General features: G+C 36.0%; 1 pseudogene; it reads left to right on the top strand.

The window, feature by feature from the left end:
- Positions 1-5,174: 5,174 nt before the first annotated feature.
- Positions 5,175-5,293, top strand: LOC133758888 (5S ribosomal RNA; annotated as a pseudogene).
- Positions 5,294-11,123: the final 5,830 nt, after the last annotated feature.

Below are 11,123 nucleotides of genomic sequence, written 5' to 3'. Positions count from 1 at the left end.
CCCTTAGAAAGTCTGTAGAAATGTATGCAGAACTATACAGCTTTATAGTTACAAACTTCTCTCTTTTATCCCCGCTCTTATTTTTAATGAGATCCATCCTCAAGTGACTTTATACACATATGATTAACTCTATGTTAAATAAAGAGTTCAAAAAATATTATGAAAAAAACAAAAAAAGTCAAAACTGTTCCTTGAATGTCAAGACAAGTGCTGCTCAAGTCACCCCTTCTTGAGTATCTTTAAATTTGAAATTAAAATATTTTTTTCTTTAGTACAAAGTCCTAAATTCAAGCAACATATGTTACTGGGTTTATATTGCAGTTCTCCAAAGGAAAAAGGACTTTAAGGTAACACACAGAAGTAACGTTTATATAGAGCTGGGAGAAGACAGAACGTAGATTCGATATTTTGTGGAGTGCATTGGTCATCTCTCTCACCATGTTTCTGAAACCACACGCAGCATGTTCCTGCTTTTGTCAGCTACAATGGGGAAAATGAATTTTCAAGGTGTAAGAAATTTAGATCTGACCCATGAATTCTCATTTTAGTGATACCCAAATTCATGGTGTATTCACAAGCAGCCATTTTATCTCACTGAGTCTTCTTTTCCTTGCCTGTAAATTGAAGAGGTAGACATGGTACACTCCTTCATATATTACTGTAAACTAAAACTCCTTAGATTTATAGGAATTCATGTCCTTGTACAATAGCAGAAGCCTTTTTGGAGACAGAAAGTCTATTCTCCTCGTAAAGCCCATCTTTGTTCTTTTTTGACCTTTATCTTTATTCCAGCATTTAATGACCTTCATTTAAAATGAATTTTGTCTTGTAAATAAAATTTAAGCCTCTTTCTGCCTGTTCTTGCTCTGCTGGAGAAGTGTACAGATTTGCTATTTTTTTTTTCTCAGAAAATTTGGATTGTCTTATCCCATTGCTTAGGAAATATTAAATGGTTGAAAGTATTACTAATACTTGGTGATATTTCACCAAGCACAGCTTACAGCAAAGAACATTTATGTAAGTAATTCAAGCTAAGCAACTGTCAAGAAAAATATATTTAGTAGAATGATATCTGTGAGTTTTTAAAGTTCATTTTATTTTTTTATTTGAAAAGCAGAGTGGCAGAGAAAGAAAGGGAGGGAGGAAGATGAAAAGAAGGGTGTGTGTGTGTGTGTGTGTGCTTGAGAGAGAGAGAGAGAGAGAGAGAGAGAGAGAGACAGACAGAGAGAGAGAGTTTCCATCCTGGGTTCATCCCCCAAATGCCCACAACGTCCAGCATTGGGCCAGGCTGAACCCAAGAGCCAGAAACTCCATTCAGGTCTTTCCCTTGGGGGCAGGGACACAAGTACTTGATCCACCACTTGCTGCTTCAAGGATAAGCATTGGCAGGAAGTTGGTTTGGAAGTAAAGGTGGGGTTTGATTCCAGACTATAAGGTTTGCAGGCATCCAAAACTGTACCACAGTGCCATCCCAGTGTCTTTGATTTTTAACCATATTTGCTTATATACATTCTGATTAACAAAGTATAGTAATTTTCACTGGTTCTCATCATTGTTAGTACAAATTATCAAGTGAGTTTTCCCAATCTGTGATGCTTTAATTGATGGGAATAAGTTGACATTACACTGTTTTATGAAAACTAGGCTGAGTATTATGCTGAAGGGAATCTAGAATATTATGTTACCATATTCATGGAGTTCAAAACAAACAATATACTAGGAGTATTCAAGGTGATGTAAAAATTGTTACCTATAAGAAGAAGCAATAATTTCCCTATTCTCTGAAAGGAACTGATTGGGATTCCAAAAGAACTGATAATCAGAGGCGAGAACAGGAAGGGTAGGACAGTCATTATATCTTTTCTCCTTTTGTTTCATCAAGTGATGGTGACTTTGGCTCAAGAGAAAACTTATTTTTATATCTTAAAACTCTATAGTTTCTCCCAAATGTCTAAATTATTTCAATTTCCCTCTTATTATCTTCTTAGCAAAAATAGCAATAAATGCTCATTATGTAGAATCCTGTCCTGCTGAGGAAACTGAGTCAGAGACAGGTTAAGTAACCCTGGTGAATCTTTTTTTTTTTTTACTTTTATTTAATGAATATAAATTTCCAATGTACACCTTATGGATTACAATGGCTTCCCCCTCCCATAACTTCCCTCCCACCTGCAACCTTCCCCTCTCCCGCTCCCTCTCCCCTTCCATTCATATCAAGATTCATTTTCAATTCTCTTTATATACAGAAGATCAATTTGGTATATATTAAGTAAAGATTTCAACAGTTTGCACCCACATAGAAACACAAAGTGAAACATACTGTTGGAGTACTAGTTATAGCATTAAATCACAATGTTCAGCACATTAAGGACAGAGATCCCACATCAGGAGCAAGCGCACAGTCACTCCTGTTGTTGACCCAACAAATTGACTCTCTAGTTTATGGTGACAGTAACCACCCTAGGCTGTCGTCATGAGTTGCCAAGGTTATGGAAGCCTTCCAAGTTTGCCGACTCTGATCATTTTTAGACAAGGTCATAAAAGACAGGGTGAGGATAGTAACCAATGATCCTAAGAGTGACATTAACCAGGTCTGAACAATTATACAGCATTAAGTGGGGAAGAGGACCATGAGTACACACAGGTTGGGAGTAGAGCCATTGGTGGTAGAGTAGAGGTTATGATTACAAAGGAATGAGGCCCAAGTGCGCTAGACAGGGTCTAGAACAAAGGACAGAGTCATTATTAGAGGAGCTAAGAAAGGTGCTGTCTAAGCCACAGTTAAGTTTTTTGATTGAGAGGCAAATAGAACCTGACAGAAGGGGCTTGATAATAATCTGTTGGGCTTTAGGCCTTGTAAGTTAAGAGGCCCAGACCTATCTATCTCTTCACATAACCCTGCTGATTCTAAACTTGAATCAACTTCCTGACACTGGTTTCATTCTCTTAATATCTTCTTCTTGTTTTATCACATGGAGAATAAAAAATGTTTTTAGTCAAGTAGGTGGAAGTAGGTGGACAAAACCTTCCTTATCTTAGATTCCAGTCTGAGTTCTGTTTGTTTACCAAGGAACTTTGGACTCCTCTTATTTGTATTAGTTTCTTAAATACAGTTATTCACATGCTAATGTTCAGATGGACCTGAAGATGGAATAGATTCATATTCCCACAAGCATCCACACTCGACCACCTGGCTTGAGGTCTGCAGAGAGGCAGCGTGGTGGAGAAGGAAGAGCTCTGGTTGGGGTCCACAAACTTGGATTTAAAACTTGAATCCAGCATTTATCGTCTTGGTGACTGAAAATTTTATTTTGTTTCTCTTCTGCATGTTTCTTCATTTGTGATTAGGAAATAGTGAGACTTATCAACACTGTTGACAAAGTTTAAATGGAAGGTGAATGGGCTCCTTTTTATTCTGTTGCTTCTCTTCCAATGCTCTTTGTCATAACTGGGTAACCTGTTCATTTTGTGCCTCTACCCCGTCACAATCTCTCTCAATACACTCAACCTAACAGATGTATCCAGAATGTTTAGACAGGGTTAACCAACCCCAGAGAAATTTGACAGGAAACATTTACTTGAACACCCTATTGCTTTTGCTTTTACAATAAAGTAGCTGTTTAATTTATGTTTTCATCAAATTGGCTGATTTTTCTACCACTTAATCAGAATGGTAGATGGGCACTTGGGTTATTCAGTAGGTTTAGGTATTCAGAATATTGCTATAAGCATTACATTCTAACTTTGTGTGGAATTCACAAATTAGTTCACTAAACAGAGAGAAACCATCAGCAAATAATTTTCTTATATAACTTGTTTACCATGCAAAATGTATTCAAATACAGGGTCCTATATCTTCCAAATAAAAGTATTCTACTCAGTATTTCCACTCTTGGAGAATTTGTCATAAATAAATTGTTTTAAATAAACATTCCTTTTATTTTGCACACAAATCCCTTTGTTAGCCTACTATGAGAAACTTAATATTGATTTAAAGAGTATTTACATAATTATGAACTTTCAAAGACTATACACATTATTTACAGAGCAGATAGTGCTGTTTCTATGAACTATTGCATTTCAGGGAGCAAATATATGCTTGAAACGTAAAAATATTTTACTCTGTTAGGCATAGAAAATTTATTCAAAAGATTCACTTGATTTTGTTGTTGATATGACTTTATAGAATTACATTACATCTAGGCTACCATACACTGTGTTAAAGGGATTTATTTGTGTATGAAAAAATATTCTTTCATGACTTTTTTGGGATGTTAGTAAAATTTTAGTATCAGTGAAAATATTACAGTACTTTTATAATGTTAGTTTCAGTATACAAAGGAAATATATTTGCTTGGCATAAGCATGTTCCTTTCTTCAAAGCTAATGGGTATTTTTGAAGGAAAGAACATACAAGGCATCTTTTGATCAATCTAATGAAAATTCAGGTTCTTTTGATCTTCTAAATGATCTCCTTGGATAGCTAGAAAATATAAATGAGCAAATGCATTGCTGTGCCAAAACTACTTGAAATGCCTAACATTAAAATCATTCTTATCTATAAAATATTAAGTCACCCATTGTATTTTGTCTTTTGTTGCTTTGTTTTTTGTTCAACATTAACCTTCAGAAAAGACGGCAAACATAACCTTGATTATTTTTTCCTATTGTGTGCATAGTTTCTTTGCTAAGAATTTCAAGCATCTTGAAGCTATAGATGTTTTGTTAGCAGATATTATTTCTCAGAACAAATATGGTGTGTTTCTCCCGGTTCGTGGTGACAAATATACAGAGTACAAAAAAGTAATATATATGAGTAAAACTGACATTTCGAGATTTGATTATTGTTTATAGCCCTGTCTATACTATTGAGGAACAGTGTTGTTTTCTATTTATTACTTGTTAAATCCTTTGCTTAGTGGAGGGTTAAACTTGTAATTATAAAATAAACTGAAAGTATGTCTTTGTAAAAATTGAAAGAAAAAATCAGAAAGGAAGGGAAAGAAGGTTGGGAGCATGGGTTGGGGGAGGCCAGGGTGGGGAAGTATCACTGTGCTGCTATATAAAATTCGTTCACTTTATATAAATAAAAAAAATTAAAATTCATCTGTATTGTGGATCCAATAAAAAAATATGCATTTGCTTAAAGTCCCTCTTTAAAGTAACCCTCTATTGTCTATGGCCACACCACCCTGAACACGCCCAATTTTGGCTGATCTTGGAAGCTAAGCAGAGTAGGGCTTGGTTAGTACTTGGATGGGAGACTGCCTGGGAATACTGGGTGCTGTAGGCTTGTTTAAAATAACCCCCTATTTTGTGGCTACAAATGGGTGATGTAAAAATTTATTTAGACAAGTGATTTTATTGGAACTTTAATGAAGAATAAAAATTAAATCACCATGACTTTTTCCAAAATATTAAAATTTGGTATATATTAAGCATTTTTGTTTCAAAATGGAAAATATTATATTGGCAATACAAGTCACTGTAAAAATTAAATGACAGTCTCCAGCCCTTTGGCCCAGTGGGTTAAGCCACCACTTGCAAAGCCAGCATCCCATATCAGAGCAACAGTTAGAATCCTGGCTGCTCTGCTTCTCAACAAATCCAGGCTAATGTGCTTGGGAAAGCAGCAGAAGATGGCCTAAGGGCTTGGACCCCTGTCATCCAGACGGAGTTCTAGGCTCCTGGCTTCAATTTAGCCCAGCCCTGGCCATTGTGACTATCTAGGGACTGAACGAGTGAATGTGAGTTTTTTTTTTTTTTTTGATGGGCTAAAATAATTCTTATGCTTTTTTTTTTTAACATGAGTTTATACATAATTCTTTTTAGGTTTACTTTAAAAATAATATAGTTTTTATTTTAATAGGGCTGTAAGGAGCACTGTTCCATTCTAACACTCAAATGATTTACTTAATGTTTAGAATTTCCTGATTTTTTTTGTGTTAATACTATAATTCAATTACTTATTATACTTTCCTATAGATCTCAATGTTTTTCAGTTGGTTCTTTTTTTTTTAATATTTATTTATTTATTTGAATGTCAGAGTTACACACAGAGAGAAGGAGAGGCAGAGAGAGAGAGTGATCACTTGTTTACTCCCCAACTAGTTGCAATGGCCAGAGCTGTGCTGATCTGAAGCCAGGAGCCAGGAGCTTCCTCCAGGTCTCCCATGCAGGTGCAGGGGCCCAAGGACTTGGGCCCATCCTCTGGTGCTTTCCCAGGCCATAGCAGAGAGCTGGATGGGAAGTGGAGCAGCCGGGACTTGAACTTGTGCCCACATGGGATGCTGGCACTGCAGGGGGCGGCTTTACCCGCTATATCACAGTGCAGGCCCCTCAGTTGCTTCTTTTGCCTTTTTTGGCTGTAGGTAATTCTATCACTTACAAATCATGCTAATTTGCTGGCTTGCTTTCCTGTATTAACCCTTTTCCATCTTCTTAATTAATTGTATTTGACTAGAAAATTGAGAGTAATGCCAAGTAGTGGAAGTTAAAGCAAATATTCTTGTTTTAATATCTGACTTTCATAGAAATGTCTCTAATTCACTATGAAGAATGATGATACTCCCTTTTTTCTCTCATTCAGAATTACATTCAAGAAATCCATAATACTAAATATATATGTTAAGTTCAGCACTGTTTTATCATCTATAGAAATAAATATGAGTATATATTTTTAAAGATTTTATTTTATTTATTTGAGAGGTGGAGTTACAGACATTGAGAGTGGGAGACAGAGAGATCTTCTTTCTGCTGGTTCACCCCTCGAATGGCTGCAACTTCAGGAGCTGTGCTGGTCTGAAACCAGGTGTCAGGAGCTTCTTACAGGTCTCCCATGTGGGTACAGGGGCCCCAGCATTTGGTCCATCTTCTGCTGCTTTCCCAGGCCATAGCAGAGAGCTGGATTGGAAGAGGAGCAGCCAGGACTAGAACCGACACCCATTTGAAATGCCAGTGCTGCAGGTGGAGGATTAATCTACCATGCCACAGCACTGGCCCCAAGTATATGGTTTTAATCTATTGATCTACCAATATAATTATGAATAGTATTAGATTTCTTAAGCTGAGTTATCCTTGTTTTCTGGAAATAAAGTTAACGTGGTCATGCTTTGTGTTGGATTTGATTTTCTGATATTTTAATTAGGATTTTCTTTTCATTGTACTCTCAAATAATACTGCTTCATAGTTATTGAATATATGACTGTGGGTTCATACATCATAAAAATTCATTTAATTTTTCAAATTAAAGTTACACTAGCTTCATAAAATTAACAATGAAAACTTATTCTTTGTAATGGTTTAAATAACATGGGAATTAATTCATTTGTTGATTTTTTTTTTGGAACTTATCTTGACCTGGTGCTGTTTGGGAAAGTTACATATGGACTATTTGTATCAAATTCTGAGGGCTCTCTTTGAATGTTCCAGTTATGTTTTCATTCTCGGATTTATAATAACTTTTCTTTACTTTTTTTTTTTAAATTTGACAGGTAGAGTTATAGACAGAGAGAGAGAGAGAGAGAGAGAGAGAGAGAAAGGTTTTCCCTCCATTGGTTCACACCCCAAATGGCTGCTGTGGCTGGCGCTGCGCCAATCCGAAGCCAGGAGCCAGGTGCTTCCTCCTGGTCTGCCATGCAGGTGCAGGGGCCCAAGCACTTGGGTCATTCTCCACTGCCTTCCCAGGCCACAGCAGAGAGCTGGACTGGAAGAGGGCTAGAACCCGGCGCCCATATGGGATGGCGGTGCTGCAGGTGGAGGATTAACCAAGTGAGCCACGGCACCGGCTCTTCTTTACTTATTATGATGTATTGGTTGGAGTAGAAGGGTTATTTCAGCCTGAGTTGTGGGATTAGAGGAAAAGTAGTTTCTCCAAAGTGTAGATAGGGGAATGGAGAATTGGGAAAGACAATGTAGAGCCACAAAGGATAGGTTAGCCAGCAGATTAGCATTGTGAGCAGTTGGAGCTTCATTCATCTGAGAAACTTTTGGGATTCAGTGTAGAAAACAATTTGGAGTTATCTTATCCCCAAAGTAATGGTGGCATATTTACCCACCCTTCTCTCTTCATTTATTGGTTGAAGTTGACAGCAAAGGTAGGAGGCATTGATTCTCTGGCATTTCTGACCAGCTTCATTGCCATTAGCACAGTTCTGACACAGCACTGCTTATTTCAGATGTTAGCGCTGCCAGTCCTACATGAGGGGATAAATGCTACCAGTGCTCACAATTGTCATAGGTTTGTGATGCCTTATACCTGTGACTCATCCATCCATTTATGGAACAAATGTTTGCTTTCATACACGAATGATAATTTGACATAGCAAACATAATTCTAAGATGGTAATTCTTTTCTGGAAGAACTTCTCAAGTTTTGATTCACAGACTTGGTTTTCAGAGGAATGCTGCTTCTGCTAATCATTTTTTTTTATTGATTTATATGTTCTGTCAATCATTTTTATAATTACTAAAAAGTATTGTTCTCCTGAGTTTTTTCTTACAGCAGTGTACTTTAAAAACATGCTATGTTTTAATGTTTCACTGAGAATTTGAATGAGTATTTTAAAGAAGTTATCACCTGATTCCAGAATTAGCATACTGATCAGTGTTTATTTGTTCTGATCACTTTGCTTAGTCATCTTCTTTTTTTTGCCATCTTCTTTTTCCTCTCTCCTTCTCCTTTTTCTACCTCTTCTTCTTCCTCCTCCTCTTCCTCACATTTCTGGACATCTTCTGATGTTTGAACACATTAATCTTGATTGATTTAATTGTTTTATAATAGATACTAGTAGGTACGTTTTTCACTAGCAGTTAGGTAAACTTGTAGTTATAGACCTTATTTTCACAGGCAATATAATTTTAAAAACTGGAGGAAAACACAGTATTGTTAGTTTTAAATTTCATAAAAGTTAATTGAGAAACAACTATCTACTACTACAAATTTATGAAAGAAAAACATTGTAATTCATTTGAAGTGAGAAAGATATGTTAGAGTCTCTTAAATAGAAGAAAAGTGATAGCATACATACTTAGAACATGGACCTCTGTTTTCTTACTTCCCTATCAATTAATGGAGGCATGCTCTACGAGGCACTGGGAGCCAACATGGCGTGGTTTTGCCTTTGCCTCACCAGCCGCTTGTCCACTTCGTGAGTAGTTGTGAATGTTTTCAGTTGGTAAAGCTCCATTTCAGTTTTTGTGCTGCTCAAACCAGTCCCCAGGATGTGACCCTTGCATGCAAATACTGTAGCCACACCCTTATCTAAGCGGCTATGGTAGATTTCCCGAATTTCATGTTGTTCTCTCCAGTTGCTTCCCAAAGCTAACTTTGGTTAGAAAAGGTACTCCTTTTCCCCTTTCTTTCTTTTTATTTATATAAAGGAAACAAATTTCATACATACAGTTTTAAGAATGTATGCTAGCTCACTCCACTGCTCCTCCCCTCCTTTGATTTCACTGTTTTTGCCCAGCCTTACCCTCCAGATAGGGGAGTTAGTACTACCCTTCAAGATGATTTCCATATACCTCCTGTGACAAGGCTTTCCTATGCCTGTGAGCTGGAGTTTATTCTCTCAATTTAGTAAATTTTTAAATTGTTTTTTGGTAATTTTTATTGAGTTGTCATATGAATGAGGCCTTTCTTGACTTTACCAGTGTTGAAAGAACATTAGGTTATTTTTGTTTATATTGGTGGATAATATTGAGGTGTTTTTCAGTGATCAGTGGCCATTTTTGCAAGTTATCTAGCTTTGACCTTCACAGTGTCCAAGAATGAATAAGATGGATATTTCAAACAATTATGAAGAGCATTTATTTAATAGGAAAGAAAGGAGGAGGGAAACCAACTCTGTTGTACTAGGTGCCAGGAACTGCTGGGTTCTTGAATTTCTCTAGAACTCTTTAATATAGTAGCAAGTTGTTATTACTTTTGACAGAGGAAGAAGTAACAGCTCAGAATGTTTAAATACATTTTTCTTGCTCACCTAGCTAATTAAGTGGCAAAACTTGCATAGAACATAAGTCTGTCTAGCTCTGTAATCCATATTTCTTTCAGTACTTTACTACATTTTCTAATGCATTTATTGAATAACCATAATTCTTTATAGCATATTTAATGAGAAACTGGTCAAATAGTTATTAGTGACTTATTTGAAAGTTATTATTTTTAATAAGGTTTGGTTATTTTAGCTTTGTGATCGGACAAACTAATCAAATTGTTCCTTTGCTGCCAGCTCATAACATAACAATAATTTCAAACTAATTGAGTATTACCAATAATTATAAAAGTTTTAATGGAAACTATTAGCTCCATCCTTGGAAAAAATTTACATACACACAAAATTTTATACAGAATTTCAGGGCTTCATGAATCTCTCTGAAGTATGTCAGTGGACCCCTGGAAAAAGTATTGTCTTACAAGAATGAGAGTATCACATTTTAATAGTTTTTTTCAGTATGGCATTATGCCTTCCTTAAGATTAAATGTTTAGTGATGTGTAACATTCTCTCTGTATTTAAGATACTCTTGGATCCTGATGTCTAACTGAAAATATAACTTTCCAAATTTATTTTTCATATGTTACCTAGTTTAATCTGTCTTTCTGAGACAGTTAACACGCTGCATGCACACACACACATACTCACACACACATAAGTATAATCTATTTTTATCAACTGTATGCTGTATTCTGTATCCTTTAATTTTCCAGACTAATTCACCTGGTATTTTTCTAAAGGTTTTGTCTTCTGGGCCATATTGTTCCTGGATGTTCACATGTTAAATCACAGTTCAGTTTGATGACCTCACAGTTTTTTTAGTTCAATAGTTTACTTTTAGTTTGGTTCTCAATTTGGATAAGAATTTCAAGAATCCAAATTTTTGCTCATTGATTTCTCCTGGGATGGAGAATTCTGATAGTCATTTGTATGTACTTGGATTTGTACAAACTTTGAGAACTTGAAGTGAAAGCTTTCTCCAGGTTGCGTATGGCTACATGTGATGAACAAACTATTATTATTGTTGGTTTAAATGGGAAAAAGAATAATATGCTTATTTCTATCCTCTTTGTGAGGCAATTGATACAGTCTACAACTGAAATACTGGTCTTTATTAAAATTCCCTT

The sequence above is a fragment of the Lepus europaeus genome, chromosome 4 (genome assembly GCF_033115175.1).
Source record: "Lepus europaeus isolate LE1 chromosome 4, mLepTim1.pri, whole genome shotgun sequence".
Taxonomy (NCBI): domain Eukaryota; kingdom Metazoa; phylum Chordata; class Mammalia; order Lagomorpha; family Leporidae; genus Lepus; species Lepus europaeus.
This window is presented reverse-complemented; position numbering and strand designations above follow the sequence as displayed.